The following is a 19597-nucleotide window of genomic DNA, read 5'->3' as shown; positions in this document are numbered from 1 at the left end:
CTGGCTATGAGCTTGTTAGAAATCCTTTGTTCTTCACGTTCTTTGTGTTCTTCGTGTTCTTGGATTTGTGGTGGAAGTTCTTCGGGGCTTTAGAGGCTTGAATCCGTAAAGCTTCACTGATTTGTGATTTGTTGATGTTTTCGGACACTTTAGGCTTGATTCCCGCAAACTTTTGGATCTAGGCGAATGATTTGGATGATTTCTCTTCGAATGTTCTTCGTATTCGAAGTTGAAGTTCTTGAAGTTCTTGGCGGCTTTAGAGCTTGGTTCCGGCAGAGCTTCTAGACTTCTGAGTGCTTCAAATGATTTGGTGTCCTCCTAAATGTCTCAGGAAGGCTTCTATTTATAGGAGTTTTGGGGTAGGTAAGCGACACGTGGCGGAGTCTGATTGGTGACACATGTCACAGTCTGATTGGTCTGCTTATGTCATCGCTTACACGTGCTGGCTTGATTGTGTCATCGCTTACACGTGCGAGGTTGCTTATATCATCGCTTGCACGAGCTTATGCATGATTGGTTCTTGTATGACACTTGGCGAATTTCTGTTGGCTTTTGAATAGTAATTGTAAAACCTAGCAGCAGCATGTGGCGCTTTGTAATTGGCTGCATTTTGTGGACTTAGTAGTGTGACGTGTCAGCTTGTGATAGGTCGGGAATTTTCCTTCTCTACAATTACCTTTAAAGATTCCCACTGCTGGAAAGAAAAATATATTCTTCCGAACCTACTAGTTCCCTCTTCAATAACAATTTTCTCCCTTTTAACAAATAAATTAAATAATGCTGCTTTGCAACCATTTTCTTTGGAATAGTCCACATGAAATATAGCCCGAGCAGATCATTTGTCTCCTACTGCATCACTGATTGCATAAGCACTTTCCTTTCTCTACTTGTTTGATTTATAAATATTTAGGGTATTACGATTTGAACCTTAGATGTTTTTATTGAAAAATACTAAAAAGTGTCAATTAATTAATTTACAAGGCTTTTGACAGCAAGAGTATTTACAAACATTTCACTTATAATTCTTTTTCCTTGTTTCACGGTTGTTGTGTTTATTGAAGTTCCTTATGTACTCAGATGTTGGTGAGAGAAAAAAAGAAAAAGAAAAAGAAAAATGCAACTTATATGGTCATGGGTAGAGGGGGAGTAGTGTTATAATTTTGTTCTATTAATTTTGGATAAAAGGGTAACTATAGGGAATGTAACTATAAAATGATAGCAAATTCTTTTGCTAACTTATGAAGTCCATGGGAAAATTATAAACTACATATGTGACTATAATCTTAGACATACTAATCCTACTATGGTCAAGTCAAGGTAGGGAATCGACCTTTGGTCATTCCCTTGGATCCCTCCTACACCTTTTATATATATATATATACAAACGGTTTTTTAAATCATGACTAAACTTGAGGATTATCTAAGAAGGAAGATTATATAATTTTGGAGCAGATGTGGCCATCTTTAATAGCTAAAGCCAAGAAAGGAGGATTGGATGTTATTCAAACCTATGTATTTTGGAACCTTCACGAACCCCAACCTGGTCAGGTTAAACCCTTTTCTCTTCTCTCATATTAGAATCCTCTACATTTGAAATTGATTCATTTCATGATTCGGTTTTAATATTATAAATATTGAATGTCATAAAGCTCATATTCTTATATCTCTCTCTCTTATGTTGGCATTTTGTGTTGCATAGTATGACTTCAAAGGAAGATATGACTTGGTGCGATTCATCAAGAACATCCAGGCGCAAGGGATGTATGTTTGCCTTAGGATTGGACCTTTCACTGAGAGTGAATGGAATTATGGGTACGTATCTATAATCAACAATATATAAGATTTAAACAAATTATTGCTATCTAAAAAAATAAAACAAACTATTGTTATTTTTCTTTGCTAACTAAATTTTTATTATTAGTTCATCATCATAACAAAGACCAATTACAAGAACATTAAGGTTCATTTCTAAGGACAAAATTTGACTATAAAATTGATTATAACCTGAGACTAGAATCTTACTCAATAAAATTGTCAGGAAATTTAGACCCCTTAAACAACCAGATTGCGTAGCCTAGATTAATTAGCCAAGTTGTTACTTAGTCAAATTAAGCAATTCTAGGTTAAAACAATCCAAACAATCATATCAAGAATATAAAGCAGCGGAAAATAAATAACACAAGATATGATCACCCAGGAAACCACACGGTAAAAACCTGGGGAGGATTTGACCCACCGATCCTCAAGGCTAACCTGAATTCACTATAAAAGAATTGAAGTTCATACAAAATGACTACAAGCTCCCCGCTCGACTTCCTAATGCTACCCACCAGTAGAACTTCCTGACACGACCACGCGCAGGCTCCGAATCCACGGACTACTTCTTTCTTGAATTCCTCAATCAGCTATTTTTTTTTTTTTTTTTTTCTATCTTTATACACATGTTTCTTATATATTGTATGTAATATTTTATTTCTGCTTCATATTAAGATGTTGTGATGAGTTTTGTTTAAAGTGTTTCAGAAATACAAGTTGTCAAAGTCTACTTGCTATAAACTATTTTCTTGCAAAGTTTTTCAAGAATTTGTGTTAGGATAGATTTTATTGTATTCAACAAGTGAATATGAGTTGAGTGATTTATGACTTTTCTTATATCTCATTTGTTTATTGTGGTTTTGTCACGGATTGCCAAAGGGGGAGATTGTTGGAATATATGTGATTCAATGTTAAGACATATGTCAACATTTTATGTAATTGGCTAATCCTTTGACAAAATGCACTTTACTTGTAATTGGGTAGATTTAGGATGTGTTTAATATTTCAAGTTCAAGTGTTAAAGTAATGCAAGTCTGTCCAAGAATCAAGTGAAAAAATGTTGTTTATGAAAACTCGACAGCTAGCATCTATCGAAGTTTAAAAGCTGCTGAAGCCCGTGCCTTGACAGCTAGCTCGATAGATGACTATTTATCGAGGTTTATGAAACTCAGTTTTTCAGAGCTGTTTTTCATTCAATTCATGAGTATGTGTTTAGGCTTCCTTTTTTTATAACTCTAAACATATATAAAGATTATTTTAAGGGTCGTAAAAGGTTACGCATAGTTGCATAAGAGCACAATTTCACAAGTGAAGAAAAGTCTGACCGGAAACCTAGTTTGCCCTAGTTCTTCTTTCTCTTCAAGAAGCTGCTGTGTTTGTACACCATAGGGTTTTGTAACCAAACAACTTCATGATCTTTATTGTGTGATGAACAAAAGAACTTTGTTGCCAACATCCTTCTTAAGTTGGTGATCAAATCGCGTATTGGGATTTGCATAATTGGTTAGTCACATATTGGGAGCCGTTCATTGAAAATGAGAGATTGTCACCACAGAGCAGGTCCAATTGGGTATTGGGATAAGGGTTCAACTGTAAATTGATATAAGATACTGTGATTCCTTTACTTGTAATTGCTTATTTTGATAATAGTGGATTCTCAGGAGTGGTGACCTTAAAATCACCCGATGAGGTTTTTGCCGTATAAGTTTTTCCCATTTGTAAATAAATCACCATGTCAATTTAATTTCTGCTGCATACTTAGTTATTTGGTGATTTGTTTGTGCTGACACACATTTTGTATGTTAATTTGATTAATTAATAAACTTGACTAATTAATCAATAAATTCATCACAAGGGGTTATTACATTCTTGGCCTATCACCATATTTTCCTTGATAAAAATGGATACAGATAGACTAACAGTGAAAGAATACTAGAATAGCACATTTGACCCTAATATCCCACTCACATTTATCCATAAGCTAACCAACTCTTTTAAGTACAAATAATCGTGCTTCTCATTTTTCCTTAACGTCCCAATTTCTCTAAATAGCAACCTAGAGAGAGAGAGAGAGAGAGAGAGAAAGAGAGAGAGAGAGAGAGAGAGAGAGAGAGCAGCAAAGCAGGTTGGAGTTGAGATGGGATGGTGGTGGAGACTGTATTGGGGGCTTGCGGTGGTCATAATGATGGAAGTAGGTGGCGGCCACGCTAAAGGAGTCACATATGATGGAAGATCTCTCATCATCAATGGGAAGAGAAAAATTCTATTTTCGGGTTCAATTCACTATCCTCGTAGCACTCCTCAGGTAAATGACATTCATCAAAATTATTTTCCCTATTCTTCTGATGGATAATCCATCAAAAATATATCTTTGACTGACAAAAGAAAAAATTGTGGCATTTGCTCTAAACGTTCCTTCTCTGGGGGAAACTTTCTATTTTTTTTTTTCTTCTAAGAAACGAAACTTTCTCATTTCGATGTGTTAAAACTTGCCTAATTAGCCTAATTATGTGATAAAAAAAACTAACAAACTAACTAAGTTTGGCTAATTATGTGGCTGAAAATGGTGGGTTTTCTCTTAGGAATTGCCAAATATAATATTTAATCCGGGCTAATGACTAGCTAGGAAGCTGTACGTTTAAGAGGGACCCAACTGATTATCTAGTTCTATCTTTGAGTGTGTGTGTGTATACTATGTATATATATTAGAAATTTTTTATTGGATAAAAAAACTGATTTTTTTAATAGTTTTTTATATTCCCCTAAAAGTAGTATCAAATTTTTCTTAAAAAATTTGTCAAATAACAAATGTCCATATAGTTATTTATTTATTTATTATTTTTTACAAAATAGAAATTTTACTCTAACTTAATATAAATGTATATATATGCATGAAGCTCATTTCTAGAGACTTGAACTCTGGTCTATCCCCTACACTCCACAAGCACTTATATTTGTGGAGTGACCATCGCACCAAGGGTATACGGTGGTAAATGTCCATATAATTATCATTATGTGAGAGGAAAAAGTATTGAATGGAAAATGCTAAAGTTTCTATAAATTTTATTACAAATCTGGTAATAAATATGATTTGTGGACTTTTAACACCATAACAAATGAATATAAGACTTGTTTTTATTTCTTTTGTTTTTGTTTTTGTGATTAGTGACATATTAGTTCTTAATACTTATATTCTAAAATTCATAGTATCCTTAGTATTACTTAGTGTGCGTTTGGATTTCGATTATAAGCTAGTTTATTGCTTTTTTCTTCCCTACTATTTGTAGGTCTCATGTGAGTTTCCTATTTATTTTATTTAGTTTTTACCTCTTATTTACAGTACTTTTAATAACAAAATTTTTAGTAAAAAGTTAGATATGTTATTTCCAAACAAACACTTAATATTGAATAATTAGTTGGATTAGTGTAACTTGTGCATTATATCTCAATTAATGGAAATTTAACTGTGATAGAATTTTTAAAATTTAATTAAGGTACAATTTAGATTCTATGTAATGCATATGAAAATATATCAATAAAAATTACATCTCAATCATCTTAAAACTTTGAAATCTTAAAAAAAAAAAAAAAAAGTAAATTACCAATTACACCCTTAAAGTTTGAGAGTGTTTGGATTTTACGCCTTGAAATTTCAGAATATGAATTTTACTTCTTAAAGTTTGGAGGTATTTAGATTTTATATCCTAACGTTTCAAAATTTAGATTTTATCCCTTAAAGTTTGGGGTGTTTGGATTTTATACCCCAAATTCAGAAACTTGAAAGTGTAAAATTCAAACACTCCCAAACTTTAAGGCGCAAAATCCAGACACTCTAAAATTTAGGGTGTAAAATTTAAACACTCTCAAATTTCAAGAGGTAAAATCCAAACTCTAAAATTTCAGGGTACAAAATTCAAATACCCGCACACTTTAAGGGTGTAATTTGCAATTTACCAAAAAAAAAAAAAAAGTAGTTGAACCAGAAAGGCATGACCATGTATCGTAAAGATAAAAAATAAAGAAAGTGTGCTGTGAAGCAAAACACGTTTCTTGCGAAACTGAGATCACACAATTTTCATTTTCTGCTTAAGTATGGTGGCCGGCCAGCATCAAGAAGATGACAAATTATTTGTGGCCTTTTTCTTTTCTTTTCTTTTCTTTTAATCTTCATAATTACCTTTAAAGATTCCCAGTGCTGGAAAGAAAAATATATTCTTCCGAACCAACTAGTTCCCTCTTTAATAACAATTTTCTCCCTTTTAACAAATAAATGAAATAATGCTGCTTTGCAACCATTTTCTTTGGAATAGTCCACATGAAATATAGCCCGAGCAGATCATTTGTCTCCTACTGCATCACTGATTGCACGAGCACTTTCCTTTCTCTACTTGTTTGATTTATAAATATTTAGGGTATTACGATTTGAACCTTAGATGTTTTTATTAAAAAATACTAAAAAGTGTCAACTAATTAATTTACAAGGCTTTTGACAACAAGAGTATTTACAAACATTTCACTTATAATTCTTTTTCCTTGTTTCACGGTTGTTGTGTTTATTGAAGTTCCTTATATAATCAGATGTTGGTGAGAGAAAAAAAGAAAAAGAAAAAGAAAAATGCAACTTATATGGTCATGGGTAGAGGGGGAGTAGTGTTATAATTTTGTTCTATTAATTTTGGATAAAAGGGTAACTATAGGGAATGTAACTATAAAATGATAGCAAATTCTTTTGCTAACTTATGAAGTCCATGGGAAAATTATAAACTACATATGTGACTATAATCTTAGACATACTAATCCTACTATGGTCAAGTCAAGGTAGGGAATCGACCTTTGGTCATTCCCTTGGATCCCTCCTACACCTTTTATATATATATATATACAAACGGTTTTTTAAATCATGACTAAACCTGAGGATTATCTAAGAAGGAAGATTATATAATTTTGGAGCAGATGTGGCCATCTTTAATAGCTAAAGCCAAGAAAGGAGGATTGGATGTTATTCAAACCTATGTATTTTGGAACCTTCACGAACCCCAACCTGGTCAGGTTAAACCCTTTTCTCTTCTCTCATATTAGAATCCTCTACATTTGAAATTGATTCATTTCATGATTCGGTTTTAATATTATAAATATTGAATGTCATAAAGCTCATATTCTTATATCTCTCTCTCTTATGTTGGCATTTTGTGTTGCATAGTATGACTTCAAAGGAAGATATGACTTGGTGCGATTCATCAAGAACATCCAGGCGCAAGGGATGTATGTTTGCCTTAGGATTGGACCTTTCACTGAGAGTGAATGGAATTATGGGTACGTATCTATAATCAACAATATATAAGATTTAAACAAATTATTGCTATCTAAAAAAATAAAACAAACTATTGTTATTTTTCTTTGCTAACTAAATTTTTATTATTAGTTCATCATCATAACAAAGACCAATTACAAGAACATTAAGGTTCATTTCTAAGGACAAAATTTGACTATAAAATTGATTATAACCTGAGACTAGAATCTTACTCAATAAAATTGTCAGGAAATTTAGACCCCTTAAACAACCAGATTGCGTAGCCTAGATTAATTAGCCAAGTTGTTACTTAGTCAAATTAAGCAATTCTAGGTTAAAACAATCCAAACAATCATATCAAGAATATAAAGCAGCGGAAAATAAATAACACAAGATATGATCACCCAGGAAACCACACGGTAAAAACCTGGGGAGGATTTGACCCACCGATCCTCAAGGCTAACCTGAATTCACTATAAAAGAATTGAAGTTCATACAAAATGACTACAAGCTCCCCGCTCGACTTCCTAATGCTACCCACCAGTAGAACTTCCTGACACGACCACGCGCAGGCTCCGAATCCACGGACTACTTCTTTCTTGAATTCCTCAATCAGCTATCGAGTCTATTCTTCGATCGATCGAGCCAGGCCGAAAGTCCCAAGTACTTCTGCAGCCACTCGATTCCAACTTTACAAGATTAAACCAACTTTGAGCAAGTCTAAATAAGACTAAATACAATGTTTTGATCATGGCTTGCCAACATTACAAATTAGAGTTCTAAATACATAAAATCCTAAGACCTTAGAACCTAACAAAAATAAATATTACTACATATTTTGAAAATCGAACTGTTGATTTGTATATTCTTTACGCTCTTAATACACATGTCAAATTTTATATCAATTGGATATTATTTATTATATGATCTATAAGTTTATATTTTATTTATAATTTTAAACTACCAAAACTTATAATTTAAACAATTTATTTATGACATAACAATTGATCTTTAATTTTCTAAAAAAAATTGCAAACATGGAATATATTATAAGAAGATGTAATCTAATGGTGAATTTATTAAAATTTACCTCTAATAAAAAGATATTGAGTAAAGTTATAGCCTAATGTTACAACTAATTTTGTAGCTAAATTTTATCCTACTTCTAAATATGAATTTCCAAACAAGTAAACCACATCATAGTAAATATTTTTACACCATAATTGTCCTTATTTTCAATATATCACTAATCTTTTTCTTTTAAAATTTTGTTTACACCTATAATTTAAAATTATTTAATTCAAGTCATTAATAAAAAAAACTTTAGTGCACCAATAGGTCAACATTTATTTTACAAAATTTTAACAATTATTGAAAATTTCAAACCTTTTACTTTTAAACTTTTTTTTTTTAAATTTTAATTTTTAACATTTACTCTCTTTTTTTTTCTAATTTTTTTAACAACTAATATATTAATTCGGGAATTATAAAATATTTAAAGAGCAGGATAAATGAAATATAAGATAAATTTATTCTTGGATGCGTGGTTGAATTAAATTGAGAAGAAAATATTAGGGAAGTCTTATTGGTATTGAAAAATATTTTTAGGCTATAATAGCAATTTTTACATAGAAAATATATTTTTTATTATCAGAATTATAGTTAAATGATTAAATTTAATTTTTTTTTAATTTTTATTTTTTTTTATGAAAGCGTTAGAAGTATGTCTCCTCTTTATCATTTATGGACTTCTTTCATTCTTAAATCTCGTTGAAATTTACAAATGATATGTACTTTTTTTTTTTTTTTTTTAATTCTAAGTTACCTTTGTATGCCCAATAAATTTCCATATGATACTATCAATTTTAATTTTCAAAAATCTGTTTGTTGTTGTTATCATCTTAAAATGAGTTATATTTGACTCAAGAGTCATGAGTATTGAATTCATCTTTTTATTTTAAGAGTGTTTCGGTTGTAGGGGGTTTCCGTTTTGGTTGCATGATGTCCTAGCATTGTTTATCGATCAGACAATGAGCCGTTTAAGGTATACCTCTCTCTCTCTCTCTCTCTCTCTCTCTCTCTCTCTCTCTCTCTCACATATTCACAATGGGTGATTAGTAGGATAATCTAGTAGCTTGATTAAAAAAAAAAAATTTTAATTCTCTTGAATTATATACATAAGTGATAGGATTGAATTGTTTTCCTACTTTCTGTGGGACAATTTCCCCCACTCAATATGACTTAATTCTTTCAAGGAAAAATACTTAAATGTGGTATGTTAAGTTTTTCAATTAAATTTACACATTATCTTGATCAATAAAATACAAACAATGTTTTTATAAAAGAAAAGTACAAACATTTAATTGGAAAATCTAATATATTCTACCTAAGAAATTGCATCTAAATTTTACCTTTTTTTTTTTCCCCTCCAAATAGCAAGGCTATAAGATTACTTTAAGGTCTAAAAATTTTCCAAATTCTTGCTTTTGATGTCATGCCAAAGTTCGTATACAAAGTGCATTGATTTGATATACTGGTACTTGAAAATTAAAATGATTTCGTTTTTGTTGGTTATTCCATCTTGTAGTTCTACATGCAAAATTTTACCACAAAAATAGTGAACTTGATGAAGTCAGAGGATTTATATGCCTCGCAAGGAGGTCCCATCATTCTGTCACAGGTACTATACCTTCTCTTACCAGTGAATTTGTAATAAATTCTTTATTGCATATAATTTCTCACATGAAATATGTTAATGTTGGTATAGATTGAGAATGAATATCAAAACATTGAAGCTGCATTCCACGGAAAAGGACCCCCTTATGTTCGTTGGGCAGCTAAAATGGCGGTTGGGCTCAAAACTGGTGTACCATGGGTGATGTGCAAGCAAACTGATGCTCCTGATCCAGTGGTCAGTACTAGTTTACATATATAGGAATCTAACCTGCTAATTTTAAAATGATTTCTTTGTTAAATTTTAAGATTGCACACTGATGCATTTTGGACCATGTTTTGTATTTCCATTTAAAAATAAATAAACATGCAGATTAGTACATGCAATGGGTTGACATGTGGAGAAACATTTCGAGGACCCAATTCACCAAACAAGCCATCACTATGGACAGAAAATTGGACATCTTAGTATGATCAAATCCTTGCATTGTTCTTCTTTTTTATTTTTTATCTAAGGGCAAGGAATTTAAGTAAATGTTACATTCCATTCACTTTAAAGAATAGTATTCTATAAGAAACTAATGGCTAGCTTTAAAAGTTTGGAACTATGGAGGCAATGACAGTTGAAATGGTTGCTTGGTACTAGTTAGCAAGAGAGTATATATATATGGCATCATGCTTTCCAAGATGAATCTAAGTTAATGATTTCCAAGCCCCTTCCCTTTTTTTATAATATCGTAATAGAAAACTTCTGCTACATAAATTAACTGAATTAGTCAAAAACAATGATTCTTAGTCACTTAAAGAGTCAACTAACTTTAATTAAACTTCTTTTGAAGCTATCAAGTATATGGTATGTAAGAATTAGAGAATAGCAGCGGATATATAAACAATCGGTTTTTCGGCATACCTCTCTTGGCTTAAGCCGATGATCGCACAGGAGCTTTGAGATTGTTCTACGTTGTCTAGAGTCAGCCTCCACACAGACCAGCTATCCAAACACGTTTTGAATTCCAGTTTGAGCAATCCACGAACCAAAAACGTTCCTCCGACGGTGTTGCACACTACTAGAGTGATGCAAACATAACCCACAACCTAAAAGTCTCACAACACTCAATAAACACTATGAGAAATGCAGAATTCGTCCACACTCTAATGGGTACCATTCTTGGTGTTTATATACACACCACTCCATTAATATTGAGTGGGATAGTGGACTTAGTGGGATAGAGTAACAGTCCAATAATTACTTTTTAACTCTTGGGTGTTACAATCTGATTGAGGCAAATAGAGGGACATGCTCACATTGGGTGACTGTCCATATTCTTTCAGTTTCTAACATGGTACGAAGCCATACCCAAGGTCTGCAGAAAACATTGCATTTCATGTAGCACTTTTTATTGCAAGAAATGGAAGCTATGTAAATTATTACATGGTATGGTATTTTAATTATAATGTGCATTAACTAGTGCAATTACATTTCCATCCGAATATATTTTATTTTATTTTCACTTATACAAACTTAATAACCCTAATCATATATATCACGTCTAATATGGCACTCCATATATATATCTAGTACCATGGTGGAACAAATTTTGGGAGAACAAGCTCTGCATATATCATAACAGCCTATTATGATCAAGCCCCTCTAGATGAATATGGTGAGTAGCATAAGTTCCTATGCTTCTTAAATAATGGGTAAAATAATTAATACTTTTAATAATTTTAGGACTCATAAGGCAACCTAAGTGGGGGCATCTTAAGGAGTTGCATGCTACAATTAAATTGTGCTCTACAACTTTACTACATGGAGTACGAAGAAGTTTTTCTTTAGGTGAAAAGCAAGAGGTAATGTGCCAAAATTCTTATTATGTTTTCTCATGTCACTGAATGTACTTAAAGATGAAACTTACAATATAATATTATATTAACAATTATTTTGTTTCTTTCTTTTAATTAATAGGCCATTGTTTTCGAAGGAAAGAAAGAAGACTGTGCGGCATTTCTGATAAACAATGATACACATAATAATGCTATTGTCCAATTTCGAAATATTTCATTCAAATTGCTTCCAAAGTCGATCAGTATTCTTCCAGACTGTAGAAAAATTACTTTCAATACGGCACAGGTAATTCAATTCTACATATCTGTAATCCTGCATTCTAACTGTTAGGACAAGAAATACCAAATTGTTGACCCATTGGGCAGAGCAATAACTATAGTTTTGAGCTCATAACATTTTACTAATTAATTACAAATCCTAAACTTAATTTTTTAACAAATTTCTAGCAAACTTTTGTTTTAAATTTTGAAAAAATACATTTATATTCAAATATGCCTCAAATTCTTGTTTTGACAAGACCAATATTTGTATATATAATCTATTGTAGGAAATTTGTTGTTTAGAATTTAATCACTATCTTGCAAGTTTACAATAAGTTGGCATATGAAAAGTGTATGTGTGTGTGTATATATATATATATATATATTTCAATTATGCTTTAGGCCTCAAATTCATGTTTTGACAAGTCCAATACTTGTATAATTTATGTTGTTTAGAATTTAATTGATGTCTTACGAGTTTACAGTCATTTGACATATATAAAGTATAGATTTTTTTTTTTTTTTACCTTTATTTTGATGGCGAGCTTAAGTTCCATGTTTTTCTTATATTGAATAGGTGAGCAAAAAGTATAATAACAGAATCATAACACCAGTACAAACTTTTGGTTCAGCTAATAGCTGGAAAGAATTTAATGATGTAATCGTGAACTTCAGAGATACATCACTTAAATCAAAGAGATTACTTGAGCAAACAAGTACAACCAAAGACAAATATGATTATCTTTGGTATACTCTTAGGTAAATTCATCTCTCATATTCATGCATTCTCTTCTTTGCATCAACCTAATGACATTTACAACGAATTAATGGATTTGATTTTCTGTTGAAGTATAGGTTTCAACACAATTTGCCTTGCAATAAACCAATACTTCACGTTGAATCTCTCGCACATGTTGCGCGTGCTTTCTTGAACAACATATACATAGGTAGGTTACTTCATTTTTTGATAATTCATAGGTAGTTTACTTAAATTCAAACTTCTTTGTTCACCTCAAATAAATAAATATATATTGTAAGGTTGAAATTTATCAACCATCTTGTTAGCTTTATTCCATGCCAATTTACTTGTAATTTAGCATTTAATAACCCTGTATTTAGGTGGGATTCATGTAAGGGTAGTGTGTGGAGAGAGTGCGAAGAATTGCTAATCTTTGTGCAAAGAAGCAGAAACTTGCGGTTAGGACTTGCGACTGACTCACGGCTTGCAAGTTGCCAAATGCTGTGTACGTGAGAAGCATGCGGGAAGGTGAAGAGCCAAGCCAGCTGTCGCACTACATGAAAAAAGTCTTAAGCTGGCCAGGCCGTTACCTCGCGACTTGAACTCGCGACTTGGACAAGCCGGGAGGCCAAACCGCCAACCCGCCCTGTTTGGCAAAAACTGACTCTTCCTATTCCAAACACACACCACTATATATAGACCCTTATACCCACAAAATGTAGAGAGCTTCCAAAGAGAATTTTGTAAGAGAAACCCTAGAGAAAAACAAGATTGCCTCATCCTTAATCTTCACTAAGAGACTCTTCAAATTCCTCTACTTTCTTCCTCTCCATTGATACATCCTTGAGAGGTTCTTGACCAAATCATTTTCTCATCACACCCACATCTGTGAGAAGGTTCATTTGGTACTTAGGGAAGCAGTTCAAAAGAGACCAATGATTATTGATTGATGCTATGGTTTATAGCGGAATCCGGTAAGTTAGAAAAGAAAAAGGTTTGGCGCAACTTCGTTGGAGCAAGAAGTTTGGAAGGCTTAGGTACCTGAGTAGATTAGGCTTGGAGGGTCTATTGCTGTTCATGTATCCCAACAACATTTTCTAATGAATTATTTACCGCTTGGACGATGGCGGAGAGGTTTTACGCCGAGGGCTTTGGTTTCCTCTTCGATAACATATCGAGTGTTGTCCTTGTGTTTGCATCTCGCTTCCTTTATCTTTGCCATTTATTTTATGTTGTGGATGTGATTATATTTGGTTTAAATTATTTATCAATTCTGTGTTTGACTTATGTTCATGTTCCGCACATTAATTATTTGATAATAAGCTTGAATTGATATTTTGTAATTTTGGATCTAAACGTTCAAGGGTGTTTTACACACATTTTGAACTTTCATATATATATATATATATATCTCTTCTAACATGTTGAACCAGAGCATCCTCCTTTTAATGATTGAAAGGCAAGAAATATAAGATTTTAAAATTGTTGGATTATATTATATATGTTTGTGTATACTATGTTTTAAAAAAAAAAAAAAAAAATTGAAGCCTTTGATTAAAATTCAAGAATTTTTGAGTTTCAAGCTAGTTAATTACCTTCACCTATTATGTTTGGTATTCAGGTTCAGCAAATGGAAGATTTGGGCAGGGCTTCTCGATGGATATTCCAATTCTGTTAAATAAGGGAATGAATAATATTTCTATACTCAGCGTTATGGTTGGGCTACAGGTAATGATTTTGTCACTTTATTTCTTTAAATTTTATATTTATATGTCAGCTCTAAAAAATAAAAATAAAAATTGTTTGTGCTTTGTGTAAAGGATTCGGGAGCTTATCTTGAAAGAAAAGTGACTGGCTTAACAACAGTGGAAATTCAATGCAACAAAAAAGTGTTGTATGACTTTAAAAACTATGAATGGGGATATAAGGTTAGTGCTTTTACCTTGAATTAATCTACCACTATATTTATACTTTTGAACCATGTTTAATTACAAAAAAGAAAAAAGAAAAAAAAGTATATTTGTTCTGTGGGATAATGTGCTAAGATTGAATTTGAGATAATGATTTATTGGTATTATTTAAACTCAATTCATTAATCATTACAGGTTGGACTACTTGGAGAGGAATTGAAAATATATAAAGAAATAAAATTGGGAGATGCAGTCTGGAGTAAAAATCGAATTTCTACCAATCAAATACTTACTTGGTACAAGGTAAACTGTACAGTTTATGTATGTAATGTCAAAAGCTCATGTAAGATTTATATATATATATATATATAAATGCTAAAGTATCCAATAATGGTTTTACTAATAGTAGAGAACACAGGAAAAATAGGGTAGCAACTAGCAATTATAAAGGTTTAAATTCATTCATACATAAAATTTATTGATAATGTTTCCTCTAAGTCCATTTAGGAATCTCATCTACTAACAATCAAATGATCATTTGTGTGTATTTTACTAGTATAACTCATTGAGTAATTTAAATAAATCATATGACAATTACATATATCATATATATGAGTAAATTATAGATGGATGATTATTTGAATGGTTACCAAAAAAAAAAAAAACTCATCTAAATTAGTTTGAGGAAAAATTGTGCCTATTTAGCAGCAAGGTTTTAGTTAACATTTTTTTTGATACATTGATATTTGGAATTATAGAAATTTGAACCCTGAATGTTTTTGTTGAAAACACTAAAAGGTGTCAACTGACCTTTTAAGTTTTCGTTCACCATAAGTCTACATACACACACCTAAATGTTGATTTAAGTTTTCTAATATACTTATAAATCATATGGTTAAATAGTAGGTACGTAGATCAAATCTGATCATCCTCACTTCAATGTTAATCATTTTATGTCTTTTTTAATCTCTTAAATTATAAGTGTGGAGCCTGTTAGTTAAAAAGGTGTAGTAATCCTCAGAAGTGAACTCGGGGCCCAATAGCCCAATCCGAGGACACTTAGTTATCCGAGGACAGCCTAAAAAAGTTTTATTCTTACCAAATGGGTAATATAGGAGGAACGAGTAAATATTATATACAGCAGCATAACACACGTCCGAGGACACCAAAGTCCGAGGTAAATGCAACTTTCATGTTAGTGGAGAGACTCCGCCAAGTTGTATCTGAACTGGAAATTGGATATAGCTTAAGGAGGCATCGGGGAAGGTAGCAAATATCTTTTAAGGCCATCACCTCCACATTAAATGCTTTCCAGCTAACAGTCTGGCCGCATTAATGTGGAGGTGATACCTGAACAGTAACTAAGTAGCTTTATGGCCACTAAGTTGAAGGTTCCGGTAGGTACTGGATGGGACAGAAAGGAGCTCCCAAGATAAGAACTACACGTGTACGATGGAAACGGGGGGAAAACGGAGTATAAAACATAGGAACGAAGGAAGTAAGGGGGACTTCTTCTGGGAGAAAAAAGAAAGAACGAAGAGAGAGAGACTGACTGAAAAAGAGCCGAGGAGAGTTTTTTTAGGAATAAACCAAAAGTATCCCTTGTTACTGGAGGAGTAGAACCTTTCCTGTCACACAGTACTAGTTCTTGAACCCATACTCTAAAAATTTATTGTTTGGGCTTGATTGGGCTGAAAACCCATTCGTACTCAGGGTCAATCCAAATTGAGTCCCTACAATTGGCGCCGTCTGTGGGAAGAACTTGATCTGTTGAAGGAAGGGCAGGTGTGATACTCACGATGGAAGAGGGAGTACCGCAACAACCATTGATGGGTCCGCAACAGGCAGATGCTAATCAGCACCAGGCAGAGTCTAGGGGCTCTCAGCACAGTAATCCGTTGATAGACCACGAACACGGGGGGGATCATGAGGGGAGTACCCGAACGACCCATACGGATAGAAGCCGCTCTCGGGGGAAAGGCCACGCTTCCCCTGTAAAGAGCGAAGGAAATTTGCAGCGTGAGATTAACAAGTTGAAGAGGGAATTGCGATATGAACGACGAAGGCGTAAGGCTCATAACTCTAAGCACTCCTCTGAGGAGTCGGATGACACCAGTTACAGGCAGAGGTTTGGAGAGGAATTGAAAATATATAAAGAAACAAAATTGGGAGATGCAGTCTGGAGTAAAAATCGAATTTCTACCAATCAAATACTTACTTGGTACAAGGTAAACTGTACAGTTTATGGATGTAATGTCAAAAGCTCATGTAAGATTTATATATATATATATATATAAATGCTAAAGTATCCAATAATGGTTTTACTAATAGTAGAGAACACAGGAAAAATAGGGTAGCAACTAGCAATTATAAAGGTTTAAATTCATTCATACATAAAATTTATTGATAATGTTTCCTCTAAGTCCATTTAGGAATCTCATCTACTAACAATCAAATGATCATTTGTGTATTTTACTAGTATAACTCATTGAGTAATTTAAATAAATCATATGACAATTACATATATCATATATATGAGTAAATTATAGATGGATGATTATTTGAATGGTTACCAAAGAAAAAAAACTCATCTAAATTAGTTTGAGGAAAAATTGTGCCTATTTAGCAGCAAGGTTTTAGTTAACATTTTTTTGATACATTGATATTTGGAATTATAGAGTTGAACCCTAAATGTTTTTGTTGAAAACACTAAAAGGTGTCAACTGACCTTTTAAGTTTTCGTTCACCATAAGTCTACATACACACACCTAAATGTTGATTTAAGTTTTCTAATATACTTATAAATCATATAGTTAAATAGTAGGTACGTGGATCAAATCTGATCATCCTCACTTCAATGTTAATCATTTTATGTCTTTTTTTATCTCTTAAATTATAAGAATCCGTGAGAATACATTATAATCAGCGTATTTGTTTTCCACTCTATAATATTTAATATGCTTGTGTAGTATCTACGTGTGTAAACATACAAATCTATAATTTTGCAGATATTTTTCAATGCACCCAAGGGAAATGACCCTGTCGCCTTAAACCTGAGTTCAATGGGAAAAGGTGAAACTTGGGTTAATGGACAAAGCATTGGTCGCTATTGGATTTCTTTCCATGACTCCGAAGGCAAACCATCACAAATAATGTATGTAGCCATTAGCTATCCACTTTATTTTTATATTTGCAAATAATAAACATAAAACAGATAAAATAAAAACTTATGTACATACACACATAAGAAGAGAATTCCCTAAAAACATATTTGGGGAAAACCTAAATCCAAAAATCACCCGTGAGGTTTCAATTCTTCCTTATAATTCTATGAGATTTTCATATTTGCCAAATTGATCTCTATGACTAATTTTTGTTAGCTTTTATGGATAAAAAAAAATGAAATCATGTGACTATCACTTGAGCAGTGATACAAATCAATTGCTGAGTCCTCTTAATATGGTCACATGATTTTTCTATCCAAAAAAGTTAACGAAAGTTAATATCAAGGGTTAATTTGGCGAAAATGAAAACCATAGAGAGTTATAAGGAAGAACTAAAATTTCATGGGGGTGTTATTGTATTTTATAAATAATGAAACAAAAGGTAAGAAATAATTGCAATACTTCAAAACCATAAAATAGCAAATGCCTTAGTTAAAGTTTAGGCTACGTAGCCATGGTCTTATGGTCACAGGTAATTTAGAAAGAGTAAAAATATAAGAAAATTGTTATATTTTTGTCTTGTATGATAACTTATGTAAATTGTTGTCGTCTCACGTATAAATCTAGGTGTCATTTGGCGGAAAAATTTGCCAAACAGTGCAATTTTCGAAAATTTTAAGCCAAATAGCACGCGTTCAAAGTTATTTAGATAGTTAGACTGTTTTTGAAAGTCGAGTTTGACAAACTCAACTTTGGACTAGAAAACTAATACTATAGTGTCATTTTTTTTTGTGTGCCTATAACAGCATTTATAGAAAATGCCATTATAGTGTTCATTTTCCAGCCCAAAGTCGAGTTTGCCAAATTCGACTTTCAAAAACAGTCTAACTAACTAAATAAGTTTGAACGCGTACTATCCGACTTAAAAATTTCAAAAATTGCACTGTTTGGCAAATTTTGCCTCATTTGGCTTATACGAATTCTTCCAATATCATCTTGGTCATCACTTGTCCTAGGTCACGGTGTCATCCATGCTCAAAAAAGTCCTTCACAACCAACCATTTAATTCTACATCTAAAGATGGGGATTATGACTTTATTGTTAGTTAAACAAGGTAGAGTATATATATGATTGAACTTGTTGCAATGCATTGCAAGCTGTAGGATTCAACTTCCAATTGTTACCACAAACCTATACCATATACAATTTTAGTCATCGTCTACAAAATTGAAACCTATTGTTAAATTTTTTTTTTTTTTTTGGGTCATATATAATTTCAATGTATGTAGTATAAATTTATAAATCAAGTTTAGCAAAGATAATTCTTTTTCAGCTAGTGCATATTTATAGAACTAAACAAGATGAACAGAGAACTATACATGCACACACACATTCATTAGACCTATATAAATCTACATATGTAATTTCCTTTTTTTTATATTTTATTTTATGTTTTGCTAGGTATCATGTGCCCAGATCATTCCTTAAAGCTTCTGGAAATCTTTTAGTTTTGCTTGAAGAAGCCGGTGGCAACCCTCTTCAGATTTCCTTAAATACCGTGTCAATCACCAATGCATAGGAATATATATCTTGTTATCACTTCCCTCAGTAATTTCATAGAGAAAACAGAAAATTTGCTAAGAACACTGAGTAGTAGAACTCATGATGTAAATCCCAACACATTGAATTCATTTGAATAATAGGAAAGGTTCAAAATTGTGTCCATAACTTATTTCTTAAAAGTGTGACATGACATTCAAGTTGTTGGAGGACATTTTGGTTTCTCAGCCATGTGTCAAGTAAAATAGGCTATAGATCTCTACACCCGAATTTAAAATGAGAGTTGAGTTCACTATTCACTTTGACACCTGAAAGTGGAGAAGGTGATAAAGGTGTGAAG

At 32.4% G+C, this 19597-nt stretch overlaps 1 pseudogene; it reads left to right on the top strand.

Annotated features, from left to right (window-relative positions):
- Positions 1-3952: 3952 nt before the first annotated feature.
- Positions 3953-19276, top strand: LOC111993165 (beta-galactosidase 6-like; annotated as a pseudogene).
- Positions 19277-19597: the final 321 nt, after the last annotated feature.

This window comes from Quercus suber, unplaced genomic scaffold (genome assembly GCF_002906115.3).
Source record: "Quercus suber isolate HL8 unplaced genomic scaffold, Cork oak 2.0 scaffold_262, whole genome shotgun sequence".
Lineage (NCBI taxonomy): Eukaryota > Viridiplantae > Streptophyta > Magnoliopsida > Fagales > Fagaceae > Quercus > Quercus suber.
The sequence above is the reverse complement of the archived record's forward strand: the minus strand, read 5'-3'. Positions and strand labels throughout refer to the sequence as shown.